The sequence below is a fragment of the Trachemys scripta genome, chromosome 11, assembly GCF_013100865.1.
Source record: "Trachemys scripta elegans isolate TJP31775 chromosome 11, CAS_Tse_1.0, whole genome shotgun sequence".
NCBI classification, from domain to species: Eukaryota; Metazoa; Chordata; order Testudines; family Emydidae; genus Trachemys; species Trachemys scripta.
Genome location: NC_048308.1, coordinates 39,726,314 through 39,740,319, shown reverse-complemented (window position 1 = coordinate 39,740,319; position 14,006 = coordinate 39,726,314). Strand labels below are relative to the sequence as shown.

At 44.8% G+C, this 14,006-nt stretch overlaps 1 protein-coding gene across 2 annotated transcripts in view; it reads left to right on the top strand.

Annotated features, from left to right (window-relative positions):
• The first annotated feature begins 4,185 nt into the window (after nucleotides 1-4,185).
• The window catches only part of WIPF1 (WAS/WASL interacting protein family member 1), a 72,104-nt gene continuing 62,283 nt past the window's right edge, over nucleotides 4,186-14,006 (top strand). For both annotated transcript variants that reach the window (XM_034785572.1, XM_034785574.1), the window contains exon 1: nucleotides 4,186-4,399. The gene's annotated coding sequence lies outside the window, so the exon portion shown is untranslated. The remainder of the gene's footprint in view (nucleotides 4,400-14,006) is intronic.

Below are 14,006 nucleotides of genomic sequence, written 5' to 3'. Positions count from 1 at the left end.
TCCTCCAAGTACTTCAAAATGGATTCCTTGAGGACCTGCTCCATGATTTTTCCAGAGACTGTAGTTCCCTGGATTCTCCTTTTTCCCTTTTTTAAAGATGAGCACTATGTTTACCTTTTTCTAATCATCCGGGACCTCCTCCGATGGCCATGAGTTTTCAAAGATAATGGCCAATGGCTCTGCAATCACATCAGCCAACTCCCTCAGCACCCTTGGATGCACTAGATCCGGCTCCATGGACTTGTGCATGTCCAGCTTTTCTAAATAGTCCTTAACCAGTTCTTTCACCATTGAGGGCTGTTCTCCTCCCACCCATACTGTGATGCCCAGTGCAGCAGTCTGGGAGCTGGCCTTGTCTGTGAAGACTGAGGCAAAAAAAGTATGGCGTTCTTCAGCTTTTTCCACATCATCTTGCCTGAGGAGGCTGTGAAGGCTAGGACTATAACAGGGTTTAAAAGAGAACTAGATAAATTCATGGAGGTTAAGTCCATTAATGGCTATTAGCCAGGATGGGTAAGGAATGGTGTCCCTAACCTCTGTTTGTCAGAGGGTGGAGATGGATGGAGAGAGATCACTTGATCATTACCTGTTAGGTTCACTACCTCTGGGGCACCTGGCATTGGCCAGTCGGCAGACAGGATACTGGGCTGGATGGATCTTTGGTCTGACCCAGTATGGCCATTCTTATGTTCTCATCTGTCACTAGATTGCCTCCCTCATTTAGTAAGGGTCCCACACTTTCCCTGACCTTCTTGTTGTAGAAACCCTTCTTGTTACCCTTCACATCCCTTGCTAGCTGCAACTCCAATTGTGCTTTGGCCTTCCTAATTACACCCCTGCATGATCGAGCAATACTTTTATACTCCTCCCTAGTCATCTGTCTGAGTTTCCACTTCTTGTAAGCTTCCTTTTGGTGTTTAAGCTCACCGAAGATTTCACTGTTAAGTCAAGCTGGTCGCCTGCCATATTTGCTATTCTTTCTGCACATCAGTATGGTTTGTTCCTGTGCCCTCAATAGGACTTCTTTGAAATACAGCCAGCTCTATATTGGGCTCAGGTGGACAGTAGTGCACAGTGGAGAGTCCCTTTCACCCTTCTACCCACAGCAACTAAAAAGCAATGCACAGGGTAACCCCTGCTAAGCTACTACGTTACCAGCACTTTTATTTGGAGCACTGTTTCATTCCGGTGCTCAGCACTGGGCTATGGGACATTAACAGAAGTTTTCTTTCTAGAAAATGGGATGAAGCCAAGGTTAAAGGAAGAAGAATCTGTTGCTTGCCTGTCAAAGCAATTTCTATATGAACAAGTTAATTGAGGTAAGACAACAAATCCTGCTCAGAGGCCTCATGTGGAGAGAGGTAATTGACCTCCCCACATATCTCCTTCCCACTGTTTAATTATGTTTGTTTTCTGCTGCCTGCCTCTCTGCCTGCAGCATCATGTCTCTAGAGCTGCACTACTCTCCCCTGCTGCCTGGTCTCAAAGCTATCAGAGGCAGGCAAGGAAAATAGCTGTTTCAGGAGCAATGTGGACACAAATAGAATATCTGGACTGGGGTTGAAAGACAGTTCTGTCTGGAGGGCTGGAACTATCTTTCAACCTGGATCCAGATATGCCATTATTCTACCTGGAAGGTCAGGGCGATGCTAAACTGGCTGAGATAGCATGTAGCACTTTCACTTAGCCAGTGGAACTAATTGCCACATAATAGCACTGAGGCCAAGAACCCTCAGGATTCACAAATGATCATCCCTTTGTCTGGATAAGAAGTACTTCCTGAGTTTGAGGGGGGGAAATCTTAAAAAATAACAGAGATTTGGAAGGGATATAAGCCCTCATGCTTCAGGCCATAACCCCCCCTCTAACAATTGGGGGTTAGGAATAAACTTTCTCTGGGAGCCGGCTACCCTGTAACCACTTACTGGGAAGTTTTTTGTACCTGCCTCTGAAGTACCTGGTGCGGGCCGCTCCTGGAGACAACTGGTCTGATCCAGTCTGGCAATTCCTATGCATTTATGATGGCAGGAAATAAGTTGGCTTGTTCTTGTGACCTGGTTATAGCTGGCTTTCTCCTCTTGAATCTCATGCTCTATTTGACTCCCATGCATGGTGTTACTCGGGTGGAGTCATGAGTGTTGCTGGAAAAGTGTGCTGAACGCTACTTTTCAGCTTATAAGCTTTTTAATTCTTTTTTTATCTGCTCGCCCACTCTCTAATTACTTCTAAGATATACCAGTTTTTCCCAAACTTTTCTCCCCGTATCGCTACCCAAATCCCCTATTTACCCATGAAAGGACACTTTATAAACAAAGAAGATATAAGATGACGTAGGTTGTCTCAAAATGGGCCTGCTATCCCTCTTAACTTCTGATATATAAAAATCTGCAGCCATATATTTAATTACCTCAGAAAATGCCTTAATTATACAATGTGTGGCTGTAAATTCTATGGAATTTTAAAATAACCCCTGGAGTTTGTGGCTGCTGACCCCTGTCATAGGACAAGAGTAATCACTTTTGAACACTGGCCAGATCATGTGATGGGAAGAAAGTTCACTTTTATATTGGCATCTCTATGTCACCTTTATTTAATAAGATAATTTAGAAAATGCCTACCCTCCATTTGCATCCCCGGTCTATATGAGTGCACACTCAGATATAGGCATTACATGTATAGCATTTCCTTCAAACTTCTGTCCCTGATCCATTGCAGGGCACAAGAGGTGCAGGTGCAGTACAGCCTTCAGCAGGTGCCCAACCACCTGCGTTCATACAGGCTCTATAAGAGAACTCCTCTGAGGGGTGTGGTTAATGTTGATAGGTTGTGTGTGTGGTGTGTGTGTGTTTTCCCCCTGTGTGATGCCCCAGTCCTGCGCAGACAGCTGGCACGGCAGACCTCAAGTGAACCACCCATGTCTTATGTCTTAGGCTAGGTCTACACTACCCGCCTGAATCGGCGGGTAGAAATCGATCTCTCAGGGATCAAATTATCGCATCTTGTCGGGACGCGACAATCGATCCCCGAATTGACGCTCTTACTTCACCAGCGGAGGTGGGAGTAAGCGCCGTCGACGGGAAGCCGCAGAGGTTGATTTTGCCGCCGTCCTCACAGCAGGGTAAGTCGGCTCCGATAGGTCGAATTCAGCTACGCTATTCGCGTAGCTGAATTTGCGTATCTTAAATGGACCCCCCCCCATAGTGAAGACCTGCCCTTAGGCTCTCCTCCTACTACATTCCCCTGCTTTTTGTCATTTTATGGAAAGGATGTTTACCCTTCTTCCCAGAAAGGTATAATGTATCGACTGAAGATGGATACTCTTCCAAAAATTAACTACCCACTTTTTCCCTTGGTCTATAGCAAGGGCACCCCCTTTCATCTGATTTCTTCTTTGTCCAGTTTGTAGACAGCCTTTGGAATGAGACCAGCCACTCATCTGCAAGCAGATTAAGAGTGACGGGCAGGAAGAGTGAACTGCATCTATTTATTATCAATGGGGGATATCTTGTGATGGTGCATGGGTGGCCCCCGGGGCTGAGAGTCACCTGGATACCCCTTACCTCCATTGAGAGAGAGTTGCTTGTGTTTAACTGGGTGTCAGCTCCTTGACACCACCAGCCTGTTAGAGCCTAGAGGAGAGAGATTGGGTAATTACCAGCCCCTACAAACGGCCAGTTTAAAAAAAATAAATATATCAATAAAACATTGTGTGTTCAACTGATACCTCTAGAAAGTGTGGTTAGGCAAACTTAAGTTCAGCATTTCATTTTAATTGTGGGGAAATGTGGATTTTTATGGGGTTTTGGTGAGAGAAGTTTGTTTTTAATCACAGAAAACTAGCGTCCCTTGCTGATGATACTAAAGACTGGAAGGAAGGACATACAGCTCACGCTGTTTATAATCCAAATCATAGAACTCTTCCCGTTTAGAAAGATAAGGGGCAGCAGTTTGAAGACAATAACATTTCTCCAGCGGCGCTGAAGCTCGAACGCTATTGCTCGCTCCTTTAGCGCTGGTCCCCAGCTCCTGCCCTTGCAACAACGGGGCTGGGCTTCCCGGGAAGTGGAGCTTGCAAGGAGCCGCTCAGTGCCAAGGGCAGGAGATGGGCATCGGCCCCGCCGGATCGTCACTGGGCTAATGGGCATGTGCAGACACGTCGCACATGCTCATTCGGACCAGCTCCGGAGTCGGGACATGTGCACAAGCAAAGAGGGCTCATTGGGCAGATTCTGCTCTGGCTGCTCCGGGAGTTGTTCCTGCCACCGCTCAGCCGCTCACGGGCTCTATACATAGTTTCCCATCCCAACATGCTCCGGTCGCTACAGCGGCTGGCTAAGCGACGAGCGCTGCCTCCCGCGCCCGGGGCATAGGGAGCCCGGCGGGACCCAGGCGGAGTGCGGTAAGGGAAAGGGGGTCCCCTCTCCTGGGGCTGACCCCAGCGTGTGGGGGAGGGGGAGTGTTGTCACTGGGTGGGGCGGGGCGCCTCCCGGGCAGTAAATACATAGCAGCGGCTGGAGCGCGGCGCTGCCGGGCTGCCAGAGGCAGCGGAGGGCTCTGGGGCTTGTCTGAAGCGGCCCTGGGGAGCAGGGGAAGCTCCGGCTGGGTGCGGGGCTTGGTGGTGCTCAGAGCCGCGCTAATGATCGCTGTCAATCACCCGCCGCCCCAGCGCTGGTCGCCACCGAACGGGCGGGCGTGGTGGGGCAGAGCCTCGCGCCGCTTGTCCCGGCTCCATTCCCCGGGCCGGGAGCTGCCGCCCGCCCGCCGGCACCGGGGACCCGGAGCGCTCCTAGCTCCCGGGCCGGCCAGGGCGGGCAGCCTGCTGGTGGGGCCCGGAGGCGCAGCCTTCCAGGAAGCGCTTGAGCTGGGCTGCTCGTCCAAAGTTTGCGAGTTGGGGGAAAGGTCCCAGCACCACGCCGCCGAGCCGTGTCTGGCGGAGCAGCGGGCTGGGCTGGCCGGGCTCCGAGTCAGGGACTTCCTTGTGAAGGGAGCGAGCGAGAGAAACCGCGCCTGTGTTTGTGCGATGACACTGAAGCTGAATTCTTGCCTATTTCTGTTTTCCAGACCTGTCTGTCTAACCCTTGGATAAGCTCCCTGCATTCTGAAGCAGCTCCCGCTCTTCCCAGCCGTCTCCATAGACTGGGCGCCCTCTAATTACCACCCTTTTCTGATTTTCCTTTCCTTGTGCTCTACCTTCTGGACTTCTGTTGATGGGGTATTTTTGGAGGGGCGGCTGGATGGAGAATGGTGGTTGGATTGTCCATTCCACTAGTAAGATATGGGGCCAAGTGCTGCCCTTCCTTAAACGCCATAATTGTGCCTGGCCCTAAGCAGAGGTGTCCCAGCTAACATCAGAATGACTGTTTCTGCCCCTGTAAAGCCAATGCAGCCAGATCAAACTGGAGGAATGGGGTCAGGCCAGGACAAATTAAGCTCCTTCAGCTTGTGACACCAACCTAAGATGCTGCCTCTATAGATTGTGCAGATTGTAAGAAAAAAAGAGGGATGCCCATCTTATGAAGTGCTTTGATCAGCAGTTAAATGGTATATGCTGATATTTTAAATTGTATAATTAGGCTTCAGAGTTAACACCCCATGGAGATGAATGGAGCAGTTCACATCTCTCAGAGCTATTGTTTCAGGCTTGCTTGCTTGCTTGCTTTATTTGTTTTTGTAGGCTCAAGCAGAAATCACTAAATCAGTTTACATTCACTTCAGAATCTGAAGCGTTTTTTGCCTTTTGTTTCTGCAACCCATTTGTTTGTGTACAACCAGTTGAGCCAAGATTGGAGCAGAATTTGGCCCTGTGACTTTAGGTGAGACACACTTGTTCAGAATTCCAAAACATGGAACTTCTTGTTATCACTTTTTTTATTTTTAAACGTTGCTTGAGAAGGAGGAATACATCTGGCTAGAGCCAGGCATACAGGAGTGATGTACAAGATTCTCCCATGATGCTCTGCCAAGGTGCCTCTCTCCTGACCTCCTGCCCCCACCCCCCTTTCCAAACCTCTCCTCCACAGAGTCTGAAGGTTTTGGAGAGAAGACATTCACCAGGGAGCCAAAGTGACCATCAAACTCCTTTCAGGTGTTGCCTAGATAGGTGGTGGTTTTTTTTTTTTGTTTTTTTTTGTTTTAATTCATTTCCTCTAGAAATGGAAGGCTATTACTGAGCTGAGGCAAACGACAGCCTGCAGGCCTGCCCCAGCCTACAGCCTTGTTAAGCATAGCATATACCATGGCTTATAGTAGAAAGAACACAAACGGATTCTCTGTGCTCTTAACACACATGGGGAAAGAGTATGAAAAGTGGGAGAAACATGGCTGTTCTTATGTGGTCCCACCTGTCTGGCCAGTGGGAACACATGAGAAGAGAGAGCAGGGACAGAAAGACTGAGAGGGTCAGAGGAAAGCTACACAGGAAAAAAATTTTTTTTACAGAAAACCCTCTAGCAGAAGCATGGTAGGATGGTAGCATAGTACCCTGGTAGGATGGTTGGCTATTTTTGACAGTCTCTGTGGTTATTCTTCTTCCATTCTTTCTGCCTCCAGCTGCTGCTGTTTTTTATCCTGCCAGAACTTTGGGTATATCTACACTACAAGCGTTCCAGTAGCACTGTTGCAGCTACGCTGCTATAGTCCTGTAGTGTAGACACTTGCTACAGCAAGAAGGGGTTGGTCTGTCGCTGTACCCCCTCGAGAGGCAGTAGCTAGGTTGACAGGAGAATTATTCCATCAACCTAGCAGTGCCTATACTGGAGCTTAGGTTAGCTTAACTACATCTCAGGGGTGTGAGTTTTTCACATGCCTCAGCACGTGGACAGATCAGCCTACATTTTAGATGTAAACCACGCTTTTGTCTCTTCCCCACTTCTCTCTTCTGCTGCTTTTCTGCTCCATGTTATCTTCTTCCCACGGAGTCGATTGGGATGTTGGCCCTTAATGTGTGTCTGTCACTTGCATAGGCCCTTGAGTTACCACTTAAATCACTATGTTGCCCAGTCTCTCTTCCACAATCACTGAAAACAAATGTACTAGGAATATTATGTGACACTCATTAAAGAAACCGGTTTGGCTGTCTTCTCTTCAGACTGGAAGCTCTCTGGGGCAGGGACTGCGGTCTCTATTCTATGTTTCATACAATGTCTAGCACAGGATGGCCTCACTCTTGGATTCAGTTGGCAACTAGCCACTACCATAATAAATTGTCATACCTCAGTTATTCCTTTTCAGATGCGCACAATCTGTATAGCTAATTTGAAACTAAAGGTGGCAAGAAGCAACAATTCTGCAGATTTTTGTTGTTTGTTTTTTTTGTGTTGCAAATCTTTTCGTAATGCTCTGGATACAGCTTTTTGTTCAATATTTACCATCCCATCTGCCTTGAAATGGGAATTACAAGCACTTAAGTTATCTTGTTGCACTCCAATATTTCTTTAACAACTTCAGTGTCCTCTACTGAAATATAACTTGTAACTTTCTACAGTAACACACCACTCATTGAATGGCAGCAGATCGCCTTATGTCTCCTGTGGGAATAAAACTCCAAGGGACTATTCTCCCTTTTTCACCCCTGAGGTACGCACACCAGGGTCCCATCACTGCATCTGGACTCTAGCCCTCTTACTTACACAATTGCTTCTGTGCTTAGTGGAGACCCAAAGAAAATCTGAACTGTATTGGAAGCAAGCCTTTACCTGTGGCAGATGTGTGCTCTTCCCTTCCCCACAGCCTCACGTAAGACAAAATAAGACCCCAGATGTAAGATACCAGAGGGGCCAATGACAGGTGGGTGCTATCCTAGCCTCTTTGTGAAGGAGACCCTAAGACTGCAACATCTCTCCTTTATTGTCCCTTGCCAATATCTCACTGAAGTTCTTAAGCTACCACGTTGTTACTCTGCTTGTAAAAATTGCCATGCTTTCTTGGAAGCAGAAAAGACTGTACCTTTTGGCTGGTGGTATAGTAGCAGCCCAGAAACAATAATCCATAAGTCTCCCCAAGGAACAGAGCTCTTCCTTAGAGGAGCATACACTATCTCCAAATATATCATAGTGGTGCCATTGCTTTGCAACTAAAAATTCACTTCAGTCTTGACTAACTTGCATATCTGGACCTTGGACTTACTGTTTGGAAACAAAGAGAAGATATTGACCAAAAAAAGAAAAGGGGGAGGGGGGTTTGAAAACCTGTCTAAAGAGCTTGTGAAATGGGTAACACACATATCCAAAGCCTACCAGTGAGCTGCTGTGAAATGGTGTACAACTTCCATTCTGAGTAAAAGTGGGTGTTCTCCCTACTGATTTCTCTTATTCTTCTTGATAACTTGACACCTCAGGACTAATTTAGACACTTTCTACTTCATGACTTCATTCCTGCATGTGGTGTAATTTTAATTTTTTAAGCACTGGATCTGGTGTAATATGTATTGTAAAGGGGGAGTGTGATTGTGTCTTGGTTCACAACTGCTCAGTAAGTCTCTGTGCATTTGAGAGAAATTTCAAATAAGCATTGCTGTTATACGTTGCAAACAAGTCACCTATTTTGGCCAGGGTAGCTTTTATACTTGGCAATAATAAAGGGAAAATACTAGAATTGGCTTTAAATAATAAGTCTTGAAAATATACATTGTATTGCATCAAGCTCATAGCAAAGTGTTCACCCTCTTCTATATGATGTTTCTTCTTTCAAAAATGAGCATGAATCATTTGTCAGTTAATCAACCATGCAAGTCACTAACTTGCACCAGTTACCAAATAGCCCAGGGAAATGCATTATAAAAAATTGAATTTTAATGAAGTTGTCTAGAATGCTGCTTTGTACTGCACATGTTGTTGAACAAAAACAATGAAATATTGATGGATTTTTTTTTCCAGCGGCCATTCCTCTTGCAATATCAGTTTGATGCTCTGAGCTGTAACATTGACACTATAGATTAAGGCTGAACATGAGATACGGTTTGGCCACTAGCGTGCAGCATGATAAATACAGCATGTGAAATCTGCAGAACTATTACAAGAAAACAGCAATAAATATATATTTTTTTTCTGTGTGGAATTATTAGGAAAGTGCTGAGTAGTTCTTGCATGTTTTCTACATCTAGATACTTTTTCCCAAGAAAACATATAATGAAATCAGTGTCTGGACCACAGTATTCCAGTGTTAGCGGTTGGATAATTAAATAATAGAGATGGTCTCAGCAGCATTTAAAGCTAGGAGAATAAAAACCAACTGCTGTTGAGTCTTAAGATTTGAACCTTAAAGGATGCTATAGAGCATTCGACATGAGGGTTTTGCAAGATGAGGAGACTAAAGGCCTGTGGCTATAACGGAATGACACACAAAGGCCTGAAAGAGATGCGCTCTCAGGGCCCAATCCAACTCCCACTGAAGGCTGCCTGCCACTCACTTGGAGGGTGCCAGATTGTATCTGGTAAGAGAGGAGGTTGATACTGTGGGAGCAGGTTAAACCAAATCTGAGAGAGTAATGAAGTTGAGAGTAAAAAGTTTGCCCAGCCCTAGTAGAAGATAAATTGGAAACACATCAAATAGCTTAACCTGCCTGTTTTGTAAAGTGGATTATTAACACTGTGTCAAGTTATGGTGCCTGCCTAGGATGTATTTCAGCATTTGGTTCTAATTACAGATAACTAAAATTTGGATTTAAAACTCCTAATTTTGTAGTTAATTTACCCTCCTGATATAAAAACAAAGATTCCTTTGGTTTATTTAAGCTGTTTATACAATACTTGCCTTCTTGAATCTTTCCATAGCGTGTATACACTATCCTCCTCCCCTTAGAGCGTGTGTCCTTTGAAGACTGCCCACCCCCCACACACTCGTTACATCTTTTTATTTTTGTTTAGTGCCAACTTTAACATACATCTAGCCATAGAGAAAGTACAGGGTATTCTCTGTACAGTGGAAAAGAAAAGAGGCTAAATAAATAGCCAATTGCATACTAGACCTAGGTGCCTTTCTTAGCATTTTTTTCTTCTGCCTGCAAATGCCTTGTTGCACAGGCAACTCTACTTATGCTTTCTGGAAGGGTTGGGGGTCTCTCCTTTCAAATATTTGTGATGAACTTAATGGTGATTAAAGGTGTGAGATTAGGATCACCCTAGAGTGCAAAGTACTCTAACAGCAGTATAGGTACAACGTAGGAGTAGCAGAGCAGCCTTCTCCACTAATATACTTCAACCTTGACCTGGAGGGGAGCACTTCTACTCTTGAGAGGGGAGTAACACTTATGTGCCCATTCAGTCTTTGGCCTCTGTTTGCTGAGACTGCCAATAAGGGACCCAGCTGCCATGTGGAAAGATGGCCACTAGGAACTGGACTGATGGTAGACACTGTACAGACTCCTAGAAAGACAATTCCTACTTCCAAATAGTTTAGACTCCTAAATAGAGAAGACTTCCAATGAGATTTTTTTTGGGGGGGAAGGGGGGGAATACAGAAGCACAGAGAGGTGAGGTGATTTTTCCTAAGGTAACACAGCAGGTTTTGTGACAAAGCTGGGAATGCAACCTAGATCTCTAGACTCACAGGCTAGTGCATTATTCACTAAATTACACTACTGCTTCTCAACATAAGGCTATCGCCTCCCACTGCTCAACTATTACAAATCAGTGAACAACAGGGGTTATTGGGGGAGTGGGGGATAGCCTCTCAGTCCACTTTATTGATCTTATTTTGGTTAATCTGTCATGCTCTATTTTTTTAAATGTTTTTAAAAGTCATCCACAGAATCAGAGTTTAAAACTTGCATTTTAAAAAAACTCAAATCTTTTTTAATGTAAAAATTGTTTAGAAGTAAACAGAGCAGCATATTCAAGGGAACCATTTGGGAATTAAGCCTGCAGAGTTAACTGTGTCTCTGTTTCGAATTCCAAATGCTGTGAACAAGGGCCCATTCAGCTTTTTGGTTATGTTATGCTGAATTGTATCAAGAAGAGAAAAAGTGAATCATAGAGAGAATCTTTAACTTAATTTTTATATCTGTTGCTTTTGTTTCAGTAGCTCACTCTTTTTTGAGTGATGAAGCAGGATTCTACTTTCTTTCCTGTTTCACTGGCAAATTATTTGCCTAGAACGTAACTTGTGCAGGTCATCTGCTAATTGCTAGCATCTGTGAAACTCTACTTGGTTATATAAGCATAGCTAAAAAGTCAGTAAAACCTTGCATCGTTCAGATTTGTCCATTTTATACTCCATAATAAGAGCTTGGCTTTGTGACTAACTTGCAACGGACAGCACAATCTTAAGAGGGCAGAAGTATGAGCTGAAAGCTGTGAAATCCGTTAAGTCACAGAAATAGATATAATAATGTGTCATTTCATTGTCAATACAAGTGTTATAAAGATCAGCCAATGTAGTGTGGTGCTATGTGGTAGAGAGTTCTGTGTCAAGAGTTACTCTGTAGCAACTGAGTCTGCCAAATAAATAAAGCTGATTTGCCGTAAACCAGACTGCAATGATAGTGATAAACCGAAGGGCTTGTGCTCTGAAATGTATCACAGATTAGACACTCAGTGATAGAGCAAGCTGAACTATTCAATCTTTTAGAAAACATGAGTCCTCAAATGGGACACATGTACAGTAGAAATAGTTGACTAGAAAAATATCCGTCCATGTGAGAGAGCGTCCAGGGCTCACTGATCCAAGTTAACTTAAAGTCCCAGTGTTTATAATGTTCAATATGTCTGAGATGTCTGTATACCAACATCAGCCACTAATTACTGATACCTAAGAGAACACAGTCAAGTTGAAATCTAATGAGTCAAAATTTAGTTGTAGATCATGTCCTCTCAGTCTCCCTGCTGACTTGTGTCATACAATCACATTTTCCAGTTTTGTGGTGTTTTTCCCTTTGCTGGATGACCCCACACAGACAGAGGAGACCATGGAAATGGCTGCATACAAAGTGCAGTCAAATGTACAAAACAACCTGAAAAATATTTTGGTTTTTTGTAACAGTCCTCTTAGGGGTTAATTGTAACAATTGAAGGGGAGAGGTTTTCAAAGAAATGTGACTTCAGTTGGGTGTCCCTTTTTAAACCAGAGGTCCTGCACTAATAGCTTAGAACTGTGCTCTGGCTTCACACCCAGATCACTAAATCTTTAGCCTTGTTAAGCCCTATAAAGCCAACAGATCCAGCCACCTGAGATTTTCCCTGTCTAAGGGAATCCCCTGGGTAGCATAGAGCCTTCCAAGTGGCTCCTACACTGCTGCCCTCTATTCACTGATGAAAGGTGTGCTGCTTGGGGCAAGGGGCCATGGCTGGGACATTCCTAGACCCTGGCAATCCCCAGCTCCTAGAATGGCCTTTTAGAGCCATGGAAGCTGGATGTAAATTACAGCAGCTTTTTGCCCCCTTCTGGTCTTGTACCAAGTGAAATGTGCGTGAGCTGAAGATCTGAGCCAGGGCCTTGGCATCCATAACCTGTTACCAGCTGAATTCAAGATGATACTTTTTCAGCTCCCATTAGAGCAGAGAACAATTCATTCACAGCCATAAATGTGCGGCTTCTAATGAGAACTTCCCATGCGTGCCGGAAGATCCTTCCTTTTTGTGGGTAACCCAACCTGAAATCTACCAGGTTTCATATCTGGTATCTTCTTTCTTTAATACTTGAGAGAGGTGGGAAAAGAGAGTGACCCTCTCTTCTTCCTCCTTTTGCTTTAAAAAAAAAAAAAAAAAAAAAAAGACTCAACCCCAGCTGAGATGCTCAGAAAAGCTAGTAGAAGTCTGTTGTGAAAATGTATTTTCTGACCAAATTTACTGGACTGACTAGTATTTGACCTCTATGGACAATGTCAACAATTAAATATTTAGCTCTTGTCATTTTCAAATCACTTTACAAACCTTTACTAATCCTCTCAACTTGAGCATTGTGATCACTATCATTTTGGCATCCCGACAGCCACATTGCACAAGCAACATTAATGCTGGTATTTCCTTACTTTTCTGAACGCTTGACGTTGTGACCTGAATGTTCTTCTAATGTAGTTGTTTGGATCTAATTTCCTGCGGTGTTTGCCTTTTTAAAAAAAAAACTGGAAAAAGGTTGTGTGGAACATATTGATTCTCATATGCTTCACCTTTAGATCCATCAACTTCTGCCACTTGAATTAACAGAGTAACTGATAACAGTAGTAGGTTCTCATCCTCATTGTGGGTAGCCGCTAGAGGGAGATGATACAGGCTACTTTTTTTCTTGGTGGGTTTCACAGATAGTTGCTGACAGCAGATGAATGATGGGACTCAGGAATCCTGGGTTCTATTCATACTTCCGAGAGGGTAGTGTATCTAGTGGTTACTGACCCTATTGTCCCCCCTCGCCCTCCCCGACGCCAGTCCATGTCCCCCTTTCTCCCAGTCCTCCACCTCATCCTTCTGTATTCCAGCTGCCTCCTCCTGTTCCACACTGCTTGGGCACCAGCACGGGGAGCTTTGAGGCATGGGAGAGACAGTCTTCCTGCTCTCAGTCCCTGTGTCTGGCACCATAGTGACCCCTGGCAATTGCAGGGGAAAGTGTCTCTCAGTCCCTGCAGTCCTGGGCTGGAGCATGTTCAGTGCAGACTGAATCTTCAGCTACCAAACTTTATCAAGTCTCTCCTGAGCATAATTCGGCCACATTTGGGCTGATTTGCACAGGGATAGCAAAAGCACATCCCTGACATTAGGGTGGCTTCTCCCTGCCAAATTTCAAGCCGTTGTTCCAAAGCATGGAAGGGCTAGAATCTCTCAGTGAAATGATGGTAAGAGTATTTTAACATGGGCTAAACAATGTATTTTTCTCAGAACTAGGTCAAGAAAATGGCTGAATGACTTTGGATGAACTATTTCTTTAAAAAAAATCATCCTGAGGCAGTCACCCAGCATGGAAAACTTCAACCCAAATAATAGTTTGGCCAAATTTATAAGCAACTGAAGACAGGGTCTTATAATGGGAAGTGTCAGGCAACCTTAACCATGGGCATCACTACCTGTATTACCTATTGC